The following is a 10,869-nucleotide window of genomic DNA, read 5'->3' on the forward strand; positions in this document are numbered from 1 at the left end:
TTAAGACTCCGTCATATATCATCTTTGATTTTATTATGCACGTAACTTTTGTTGGGGTTATCACCCAGCTTTCATTATCATATATTTTACATACAAAAGATCTCATACATCACTATAAGCTGTACCTGGAGCCCAAATCCGACCCAGTGTTTAGGTGCAAATACAATCCTCGTTTCATTACATTCAGATAAATCTAAGCCCGCAAAATAATGGCACTTGTGCAACTTACAATATTAAAAAAAAATACTTTATTTCAAATACAACTACATTTTTAAAAAAAGATTACACATGAACGGCGACAAAAAAATTTAAACACAACCATTATTAACCATGTATTCGGTTTTTGAATAAGAGCTAAAAGAATGCAAGTTATCAAAGATCCAAATTTATATATAAAAAACGTTTATGTTAAAAGTGTATATTCAAAAATAATAACTTTGTTTTCGGGTTAACCGGTTTGTCGTTTAAAAGGGAATGACGGCGCATCTTTTTGTCCGTTTACTCAACTCTCTATTATAATTAGATCATTTTGTTCAATATATTAACATGGATTAAGGTTTAAAAAAATAATACAAATAAAAGGGTAAAAATGAAAAATAATAATAATTTCACTGTATGTTGAATTTTGTTTTAAAATAGAATCCTTTTTAACGACAAATTTTATATTCACATAAAATTCTTTAAAGCTTGCACTTCCAATTCATTATGTCAAATTTATAACGAATGAAATTATATCACTAGACTAATAAATTATGTAAAAAAAAGAATATTAATCGTTTGAAAGAAAAAGAAAACACCAACACTTCTATCTATATTTATTCTAAAATCTTGTATATGATAGCTGAAGAAGCGTGTATCGACTTACTTGTATACGATCAACATTCCTCGGGTACGAGTGTGCTATATCACCGATGGTTTTCCGGGATACGAGTTCTTCCACCTACAAAACAAACAGCACCGTGAGCTTACCCCTCAGAAAGGGACAGAGGGGTCCTCTTCGGGGTAACCCTCCGGTGTGAGAATCAGATATTATAGGAGAAGATAATAAGGATGTGAAAATGAGTAAAGGACTTAGAATATATACTTTCCTCTTTTTTGCTTCCAACTATTTAGGTGGTGTGGTATTTATAGTATTAGGGTTTCCAATGATTGGGCTCAGACCCAATTAGGGCCTTTTTGGCCTCCTCCTATTGCTTCGCGCCACGTGTACTTAGGACACCTGGTGCTTTTTCATTGATTATTCTCTGACCAAGGTATTTCACCTGACCCATGTGCCATCACGTGGTGGCACATGGGCTTTGCTGAGTTGTCCACCCTTCATTGGCAGTTGTCAACATCAGCACATTCTTTATTCCTTAAAAGATACCTTCTGGAAGGTTGTCTGATGAGTACAATCATGGTTGTCCTTATCCTGATTTGGATTAGCCTATTGTCTCATTTGTTGTGTGTCGCTTACGCGCGGCCTTTATGCGCCTATCCCGGTGATGCGCAAGGTCTTCTCTTTATTCTCACACTAAATGTGTGTGTTGTGTGCATATGTGATATGCGCAACGCGCAAATGTTTCATGCGCTTGCGCATAGGTTTTGGCTTTGTGTCTTCATGACATCCTGATTTCAAGCCTCTTGTCTATATCTTATGGGTTGACCCGTTCCGCTCAATGTTAAGGCGGGTGCATACCCCTTTAATAGCCATCAACTGGGAGTATGGGAAGATGTAAATTAGGCGCAACTAAACCTAATACTTTTGGTTATTATTAAATACTATAACCTATATTACATCCATAAATTTGTATATGTACAAACAAACACCTCTTTAGTCTTTACACTTTAAATTACTTCAAACATGTAATGCTAACAATATAACATATATGATTTCTCTTATTAGTAGCTTGTAATTAATTTAACTAGAGGCTCACTTAATAGTGAAATAAGCTTAAACTTGCATCCTCTCTATTTACCAAATTAAAATCTAATACAAAATATAATTATTATCTAAAAAAGAAGAAGTCTTTTCCCGCGTAAAAATAATTATTTTTAACATTAGTCTACCAAAAATGTGTTTTTCACGTATGAACATTTTGCTACACACAAGTATTAAATTAAGTCTTAACGCAACACCGGTTAAAAACATTTATAAATCATAAACTTACGTGGATCACAAATTTGAAACACAAGTTAACCAATATATATAGTGATCATTCACACCACGGTGATATAAAAAGTTACAATTTTATACCATCAACAAGAAAAAAGTACCTGTAAAATCTTAAAAATAAGGTACATCCAACATAAAAAACCGAATAACACCTATATTTCTTTTAAGTACAAAAATATTTATACAAATCCTTAGTCTTTGACTCTTTGACTACTCTTATATTGTATACACGTCATATAATAATGAGTTACCGTGTTTCGAAAATACATGGTATAACCTTTTGTCGGGCAAAAGATGTAAAAAACGTGTCGATAAAACGGACACTTCTTTTGGCGTTCATAGAAACCACACCATTCCTTCCTCAATTCTCATACACACATCCAATCCTTAATAATAATAATAATAATAATAATATCCACTCCCCTCCTATATTATTATCTCCATTTCCCACGTTTATTTCACACACACACACACACACACACACACACACTCTCTCTCCCTCCCCCCGCCACCTACCAACCTTCCGACCAAACAAACAAACACCGGTTTATTGAATGACAGATTACCGTCTTAATAATACGATGAATCCTTGGACAGCTGATGACAACGCTTCCATGATGGACGCCTTCATCTCCTCCGACATGACTTCCATCTGGACAACCACCACCACAGTCCCGCTGACGTCATCCTCAGCTTCCACTTCCGTCGTCAACGACATCAACCAAGACACGTTACAGCAACGTCTTCAGGGGCTAATAGACACAGCCACAGAGTCATGGACATACGCCATCTTCTGGCAATCATCCGTCGTCGAATATTCCGGTACACCGGTGTTAGGCTGGGGTGATGGGTATTACAAGGGTGAAGTTAATAAACTTAAACCCGCTGTCTCAGCCACTTCTGTAGCTGAACAACAGTACCGTAAGAAGGTCCTCCGGGAGCTTAATTCCATGATTTCCGGTACTCCGGCGCCGGAGAATGACGTCATCGATGAAGAAGTGACCGATACCGAGTGGTTTTTTCTGATCTCGATGACCCAGTCGTTTGTTAACGGTAACGGGTTACCGGGTCAGGCGGTGGTTACGAACCAACCTGTGTGGGTCAACGGCGTTGACCGGCTGATGTCATCTCACTGCGAACGGGCGAGGCAAGGACAAGGGTTTGGGTTACAGACGATTGTTTGTATTCCGTCTGTTGACGGCGTTATTGAGCTGGGCTCAACGGAGTTAATTCATCATAACCCGGATGTTATTAAGAAAGTTAAAGCTTCGTTTAATATGATGATGATGCAGATGAATACGGATCCGGTTGACGGTGGTGACGACGACCCGTCGTCGATTTGGCTCACGGATCCGGTGGCTTCTTCCACGGCGGCGGCTGACGTCATCACGGCTAAGGATTCGGTTGATGTGGGTGGCTCTCTGGCGGCGCGTGGAGACTCACGCGCTCTGATTCATGGTCCGTTTCAAAACCCTAGATCTGTTGATAACCGTGGTACCGGGTTTTTTGGTAGCCGTGAGTTGAATTTTACTGAGTTTAGATCTGTCGACGTGGCGGCTAATGGTAAAACTGTGAATTCGTCGTATCATAAGGCGGAATCCGGTAAGATTTTGAATTTCGGTGAGAGTAAAAGTAAAGCTCATGAAGAGAATAATAATATTAATGGTAATGGGAATGGTAATAATAATAATAAGAAGAGATCTCCGACTTCGTGTGGTAGTAACGAAGACGGGATGCTCTCGTTCGTCTCGCGAGTGATCCCGCCTTCGAGCAATGTGAAATCGGGTGGTGTGCAGATAACCCGAGCGGATTCCGACCATTCGGACCTTGACGCGTCGGTGATACGAGAAGCGGAGAGCATTCGCGTTATGGAGCCCGAGAAGAAGCCGAGAAAACGAGGACGGAAGCCGGCGAATGGGCGAGAAGAGCCGTTGAATCACGTGGAAGCGGAGAGGCAGAGGAGGGAGAAGCTAAACCAGAGGTTCTACGCGCTACGGGCGGTGGTTCCGAATGTTTCGAAAATGGACAAGGCGTCGCTCCTCGGGGACGCGATATTGTACATTAACGAGTTGAAGTCAAAAGTGGAAAACTCGGAGTCTGATAAAGAGGAGTTGAGGAACCGAGTGGAGACGTTGAAGAAAGAGTTAGCGAGCAAGGATTCTCGACAGACGTGTTCCTCCACTATAATGGAGGACATGAAAGCGTCCGCGTTGTTTCCCAGGGCGGATCTGGATGTGGATGTGAAAGTGATCGGTTGGGACGCAATGATTAGGATCCAATGTAATAAAAAGAATCACCCGGCTGCCCGGCTCATGGGGGCGTTGATGGAACTTGATTTGGAAGTGAACCACGCGAGTGTGTCGGTTGTGAACGAGTTGATGATCCAACAAGCTACCGTGAAAATGGGTGGGCGGTTGTATAGCCAGGATGAGCTTCGGTTATCGTTAACCAACCGATTTTCGGTTCTGTGATGAAGTGATGTTGTTTATGTAACATAGTAGTGATGTTGTTTATGTAACATAGTACTTAGTAGTAGTAGTAGTATACATATGTTAATTCCGTGTATGTTGTTAGTGTAATGAGTGTATGAATTATCCAAATGTTAAATAAAACGAGAGAGCTTTCTTTCAACAGCTCTCTTCATGTTCATGTGATATGTAATTAGATTAAATATATTAAATGTTGTTATCCGACATGATTTCATGTTTATTTTGGTTTTGAATTAAAAGTAGAAACTCTTGTGCCTAAAAATGTACAAAATCTACTGGTGTTCAAATATATCAAGTGGGTTTTGGGTAAGAAACTTAAAAGTAGAATTAAATAAAAACTACTACTACTATGAATGATAATGATGAGATAAAATGAAGTTGCAACACATAAAATAGATGAAAATATCTGAATAATTAGAACATGGAAGAAGCATTGAATTCACATGGTGAGATAAAGATTGGTGTGGACTTGTGAGGAGGGCTGGCTAGCCCCTGACATAAAACAAAAGTGTCACTATAAACAAATAACCACGTTTGGTTCATGGCACCACTGAATAAATATAAAAGATCAATCTATTTTTTTATTTTAAGTTTTTAAATGTTTTAATTTTATTAGTCTTTAGATACCCAATTTATACTTTCAGTCATTTCGAAATGATCAGATTCTGATTTTCCCATTATCAAATGAGTGTCCAAGAATAATAAAAGCTAGCACAAAGGAAAAAAATAAAAACATTGAACTATAGCTGAAAATTTGGTAACTTTTTTTTTTATAAATTAAATTATAATATTTTTTTAGTAGAGAAAAATAATATAATACAAAGCCATTTATTAAATAAAACATATTATAATAAATATATTATACAACGTGTAAGCCTTCAAGCCAACTTCTTTAACAATATTCTCAGCCACGATTCAAATAAAGTGATAAAAATTGGAATTGGCTGAGAGCTTGTGTATAGTTTATTAAATTCGGATTTATTCCGCTTATGAAAATGTCTCCTAGCATACAACACTCTGAAGATTAGTTGTAATGCTGGAGATACATTTGCCAAGCGAAGGTAACATCATGTTATTATGTGTTTTATTGTTCGGTTCTAATTACGTTAAAATGCAAACTCTAGGTGCTTATAGTGCAAAAATGTCACCACAGGTGCTCACATGTGAAAAGAGATGTTGACCACAAGGATGCATTTTGCATTTAACTATATAAAATATATATTTTAAGAGTACTCGTATCTTATTTTCTAAACCGTGTTCGTGAGTCTAAAAAATGTACATTGATAAAAAACTGTTTATTTATACAATCTTTTAAACTGTGAGCTAAGAAAAACGAGCTTAGACCATAAGCTTATGAACTTTTTGAAGAGCAAACATCTTCATGTAGTAAGCAATTATGTGGGATCTAGACATAGTTTAGAAGTCTTGGAGTTTAAGAACTAAAAATATGAAACTTATTTATGAAGCCTACGATTTTTGGGTTGCGCAAACTTGAGGATTTTGGTATGGCACTCGTGTCCACATGTCGTGACTTGTAAGGGAGCAAAAGTTAAAGTTTTTAGTCTTTCCGAATCAAAATGTGCACCTAGTGCCCTTACGCAAGGAGTGTTACTTTTTATTTGTAAATCACTCTACCTTTTGTTTAATGAGACTGGCTTAACCAGTTCTTTCTTTCAAGTTTAAATAACCTCTTTCTTTATAAGTATTGATATTTTACTCTTCATACATCTTCTCTCACTAAAGTTGTGGGGTATACATCAGGCAACACCGTAGAGGGAGCTGACCTGGTGCCTATGAGGCCCTTGGAATACCGCGGCGCCACCGGTCACGCATGATGAGGGTCACACGGCTCAATTGCTCCACTCAACCAATTAGATTTCCCCCCGTTTATCTTTTTTCCTTTTACTTTCTTTTTGTTATTTAATAATATAAATAAAAGGAATATATGATGAGGAATGGTGGAGAACATGGGTTGGGTGATGAGATTGAATGATAAAAGCAAAGGCTGAAATGACACTGACATGGTGGCGAATGATGGAGAATTATGTATATCATAACATCTAGCCTAAAAATACTTTCAACAAGAACACAAACCCATAAACTGCTTACATGTAAATCATATATAAATACAATTGCCTATAGATTTGATTTTTGAGGGGAAGAATGATCAAGGTGTCACTTGACTCACCGATTCTCTCTCTCTCTCTCCTCACTTTTATCTCTTCCCTCAGGGTGGGCGGCGTACATCCCACACATTTTTTCTCGATACCTAGATGGCGGGGCGGTGTTCCCACTACAAACCGACCTGCAAAATACAATCTCCATCCCGACCATCCTTCTCACTGGAATTTTTCTTCTTTGTTCGGTATGGTGAGCAACACGAAGACCCTGTTCTAGGTGATTTTGAGCAATAAAACAAGAGGCGGGGCAATCTTCCCACTGGTACCAATGTGGCACCGCCCCTCCCCCACCAACTCCATCTACCCTCGCAATAAAACCAGTTCAGTTTGTTAAAAAAAACCGGTTTGTACACCTCTACTTGCAAGTTGCAACGATTCATTTGGGATCTCAGTTGAAGATTTAAAACGAGTTTTAAAATTATGGTCATTTTAGCAAAAAAAAGAAAAAAAAGTTTATTTTTGCTTTTCATGATAAAACGAGATACGATGATTGTATTGGTGCAAATACGCAAGTAATACGCTACCAAATATTGTCGAGTTGAAGGAATCAAAATAAATGCGTCTAACTGAACCGAAAGTGATCAACCTGAACAAATCCTAATAAAGACAATTTAATTCAAGAACATTAACCTAGGACCAAACAAGGATTGTATAGTATTACACAAATATATACATTACAATAATGTCACATAGGCTACAAATAAATATGTTACAAGATGAAATAATATATAGTCTCATCTAATCATGTACATGAGTTGTTTTTGTCAATATATTATCATTTTTAGGTGGTATTCATTATTGGTTTTAGATCCTCCAAACTCCAATCCCTCCTCATCCCACAACTTCTCATTAACCTTGGTTTACAACCATCATCCTTTCGTTTAAAGCTCCTATCTTTTAACTTTTTTGATAGCCCATAAACCAGTTTAGGGGGTCGTTTAACCTCCTCACCCATGGCCGGCCTAGGGCGGGACCCTTGTTCAATCCCACACCCGTTTGTAAAGTCGTCGTTTGAAATTGTTCTTGGCATGCTATGACAACCTAGACAGATTATATTCATGGTTACAAGGTTTCATGAATGACGAGATCGGTAAGAACTTTTATCGGGTGTTTAGAAGGTATGGGATGAGAATATGGGAATAAAGGAGAGAAAAGATGTACTGTTACGTACATTTTTTGCTTATAGATTGTTGGGGGGACATGTTGCTAGATGATGAAGATATATAAAATTGTGAAAGAAATTTATGTCCATCATTTCTAAATAAAGGCTTAATTCTTGATTTCCTTCCATCAAATTTTGGTTTTACATACTAGAATCATGCTTCTCCACATGTATTTTAGGCAATTATACTTATTTTTTAATGGTTGTGTTGACCAAGTCTTGATCCTTAGGAACATTTATATATGTTAATTAGGTTGATTAATACATGGATAGTAAAAAATATAAAATATTGCTAAATAATAAACATAAGTTAAGAAAACTCATGTACATGTTTCTAACACATGTATGTCATATTGGCATGTGTCATTTTTATAAGGCCGAATCCAATGCAATGCATTTTAAGATGTACTTTTGACTTGGAAACCTTCTCCAAAATGATATTTAATACGTATCATCATTCATCAACCTTATACAAGTAAATTAATTTGACACATTAGTTTACAAGATCCGGGTTGAGCAGAACAAAAGTATAATGCTCTATCTACATTAGAATGTTATGTCACCTCATTATATAATCTTCTTTTCATGTAACAAATATATATTCATATAGATACAGGATTTCAAAGTTTGCAAGTTCTGTGAAACTAGAAAACTAGAAACTAATGTTTTAATAAATACGATCGTACGTATATAGATTTTGAGATACGTACTAGCAAACTGGCCTATTAGCTCAGTTGGTTAGAGCGTCGTGCTAATAACGCGAAGGTCGCAGGTTCGAGACCTGCATGGGCCAAAGTTTTAAGATAATCTTTATTTTTCTTTTTTTACATCGTCGTGCTAATAACGCGAAGGTCGCAGGTTCGAGACCTGCATGGGCCAAAGTTTTAAGATAATCTTTATTTTTCTTTTTTTACATCGTCGTGCTAATAACGCGAAGGTCGCAGGTTTGAGACCTGCATGGGCCAAAGTTTTAAGATAATCTTTATTTTTCTTTTTTTACATTCTTGTATTACTTTTATTATTATTATTATTTTTTATCATGGTTACGATTAAGAGTTTCAAGACACTATATCTATCTGTAAATCATGTGAATGAAATTGCTGTTCACGTTTATGGATCTATTTTTAGCATAGTTTTAATTTGTTTAAACTCACAACTTTTATACTTACATTCCAAATCGTATGTGAATTTCATATTATTTTTGCTATAATTATGTTAATATTGTTTTCATGATATGTCAAAGTAGATGTCTAACACTCTGTTGAAAAATAAAAACACGAAAACATTAGATCCATAACCTGGAAGAAAATACAGAAAACATATACTTTGTGAACAAATTGAGATTGTGCCTTCAAATGTACTATTCATTTTTTGTTTAGGAATTGTTATTAAGATGCCTTTGTGTACGAAGAATGAAGGAATTAAATGATATGCACATTAGGAATTGAAATCAATTATTCCTCTAGTTTTGTTTAATTAGCCGTAGCTTGTTTCTTTATGCCATCACTCATGTAGTCTCGACTACAATAATCATTGCTATTAGAGATATTATTCTCAACCGTTAGCCTTGTGACCCGACTCCAGTGTGAGAGTAAATTAGTGAGACAGTATTAGGGGCGAGGGTATTGAACTACAAACCCTTTTACAAATTGTCGAAATATACATTGGTTGATACGCGCATACAAGTCATGTTATATTGTTGAATAAAAAGTCATCTGTTTTTCATTTGAACATTAGTGCACTTAGAAGTTCTAGATAATAAACCAAGATTTTACCATGATTGCAATTTTATAGAGACGCCGGAAACCAAGCTATACCAGTGGGATAATTAGTGTCACGTGGCCTGCTATTTGTTTGTGGGGTTCACAGAAAAACTATTTGTTTCGTTACATGTAAAATAAGGGCCGCCGTTCAAAATACTCAGAAGTTAACAGACAAACTATACGACTCATTATATATAAAATAAGGGTCGTTGTTTAAAATACTCGGAAGCTAATAGAAAAAAACTATATGATTCGTTAAACGTTACATGCAAAATAAGAGTCGCCATTCAAAATACTTAGAAGTTTATAGGAGAAAACTATATGATTCGTTACACGTAAAATAAGGTCTGTCTTTCGAAAGACTCGGAAGTTAATACAATAAAACTATATATTTTGTTACATGTAAAATAAGTAAAACGAGATAGGTCTGTTTATCCGGGCACCTTATCTTTTCTTTTATGCCATTTTCGTTTTAATGAGATGGTAAGATGATTAAGGTATAAAAAATCACTATTCTTTTACTGTTAAGCTGCTAGAGACCGAGACTCCGAGAGGCCCTGAAGTCATACATCCTTGGACTTTAGGCCACATATTTGGGCTTGTAATATCGCATTTTCTCATTTCCTAGGACAGATTTTCATGAATACTATTTGATTAAGATATTTAATTCTAAAAAATCTTTATAAAAAAATCTATTTCACTATTTATAAAAAAAAACTTTTAACCATATTAGTTAATTATTAAATAAGATCCCAAGCCATTTAAAGTCTGAACTGGTTTAAGGTCCTAATCAAATCCGAAGCGGAACAAAGTATACCATCGTTAATTATTCTTATATGACTTTAGAACCTATGCGAATAGCTCTAATTATAAAATCATTATGTAGCATTATTGAATATTTTATATATCTGTGATGATATAATAATATATACTGAATGACGAAGTCAATTGTGATATTCGATTGTATTAGATATTATAGCTATAATAATACTGTTTTGCAAGTTTATTTATTAAATTAAATCTCAAGGTTGTGGCCTAGCATCAATTGCGGACGAACAATAATTCATATCAACTTTTCTGAGAATTATTAAATCATAGTTTCAAGTTGTTCTTTGGACTA

General features: G+C 36.0%; 1 non-coding gene and 1 pseudogene across 1 annotated transcript; both read left to right on the plus strand.

Moving 5' to 3' along the window:
• The first annotated feature begins 2,576 nt into the window (after nt 1-2,576).
• Nucleotides 2,577-4,651, plus strand: LOC143592423 (transcription factor MYC2 pseudogene; annotated as a pseudogene).
• A 4,054-nt stretch (nt 4,652-8,705) lies between these two features.
• Nucleotides 8,706-8,779, plus strand: TRNAI-AAU (transfer RNA isoleucine (anticodon AAU)). Its single transcript has one exon. It is a non-coding gene; the product is annotated as a tRNA-Ile (tRNA).
• The last annotated feature ends 2,090 nt before the right edge of the window (nt 8,780-10,869 follow it).

The sequence above is a fragment of the Bidens hawaiensis genome, unplaced genomic scaffold, assembly GCF_021521415.1.
Source record: "Bidens hawaiensis isolate Kalapana, Puna unplaced genomic scaffold, B.hawaiensis_p1.1 tig00040756_1, whole genome shotgun sequence".
In the NCBI taxonomy this organism is placed as follows: domain Eukaryota; kingdom Viridiplantae; phylum Streptophyta; class Magnoliopsida; order Asterales; family Asteraceae; genus Bidens; species Bidens hawaiensis.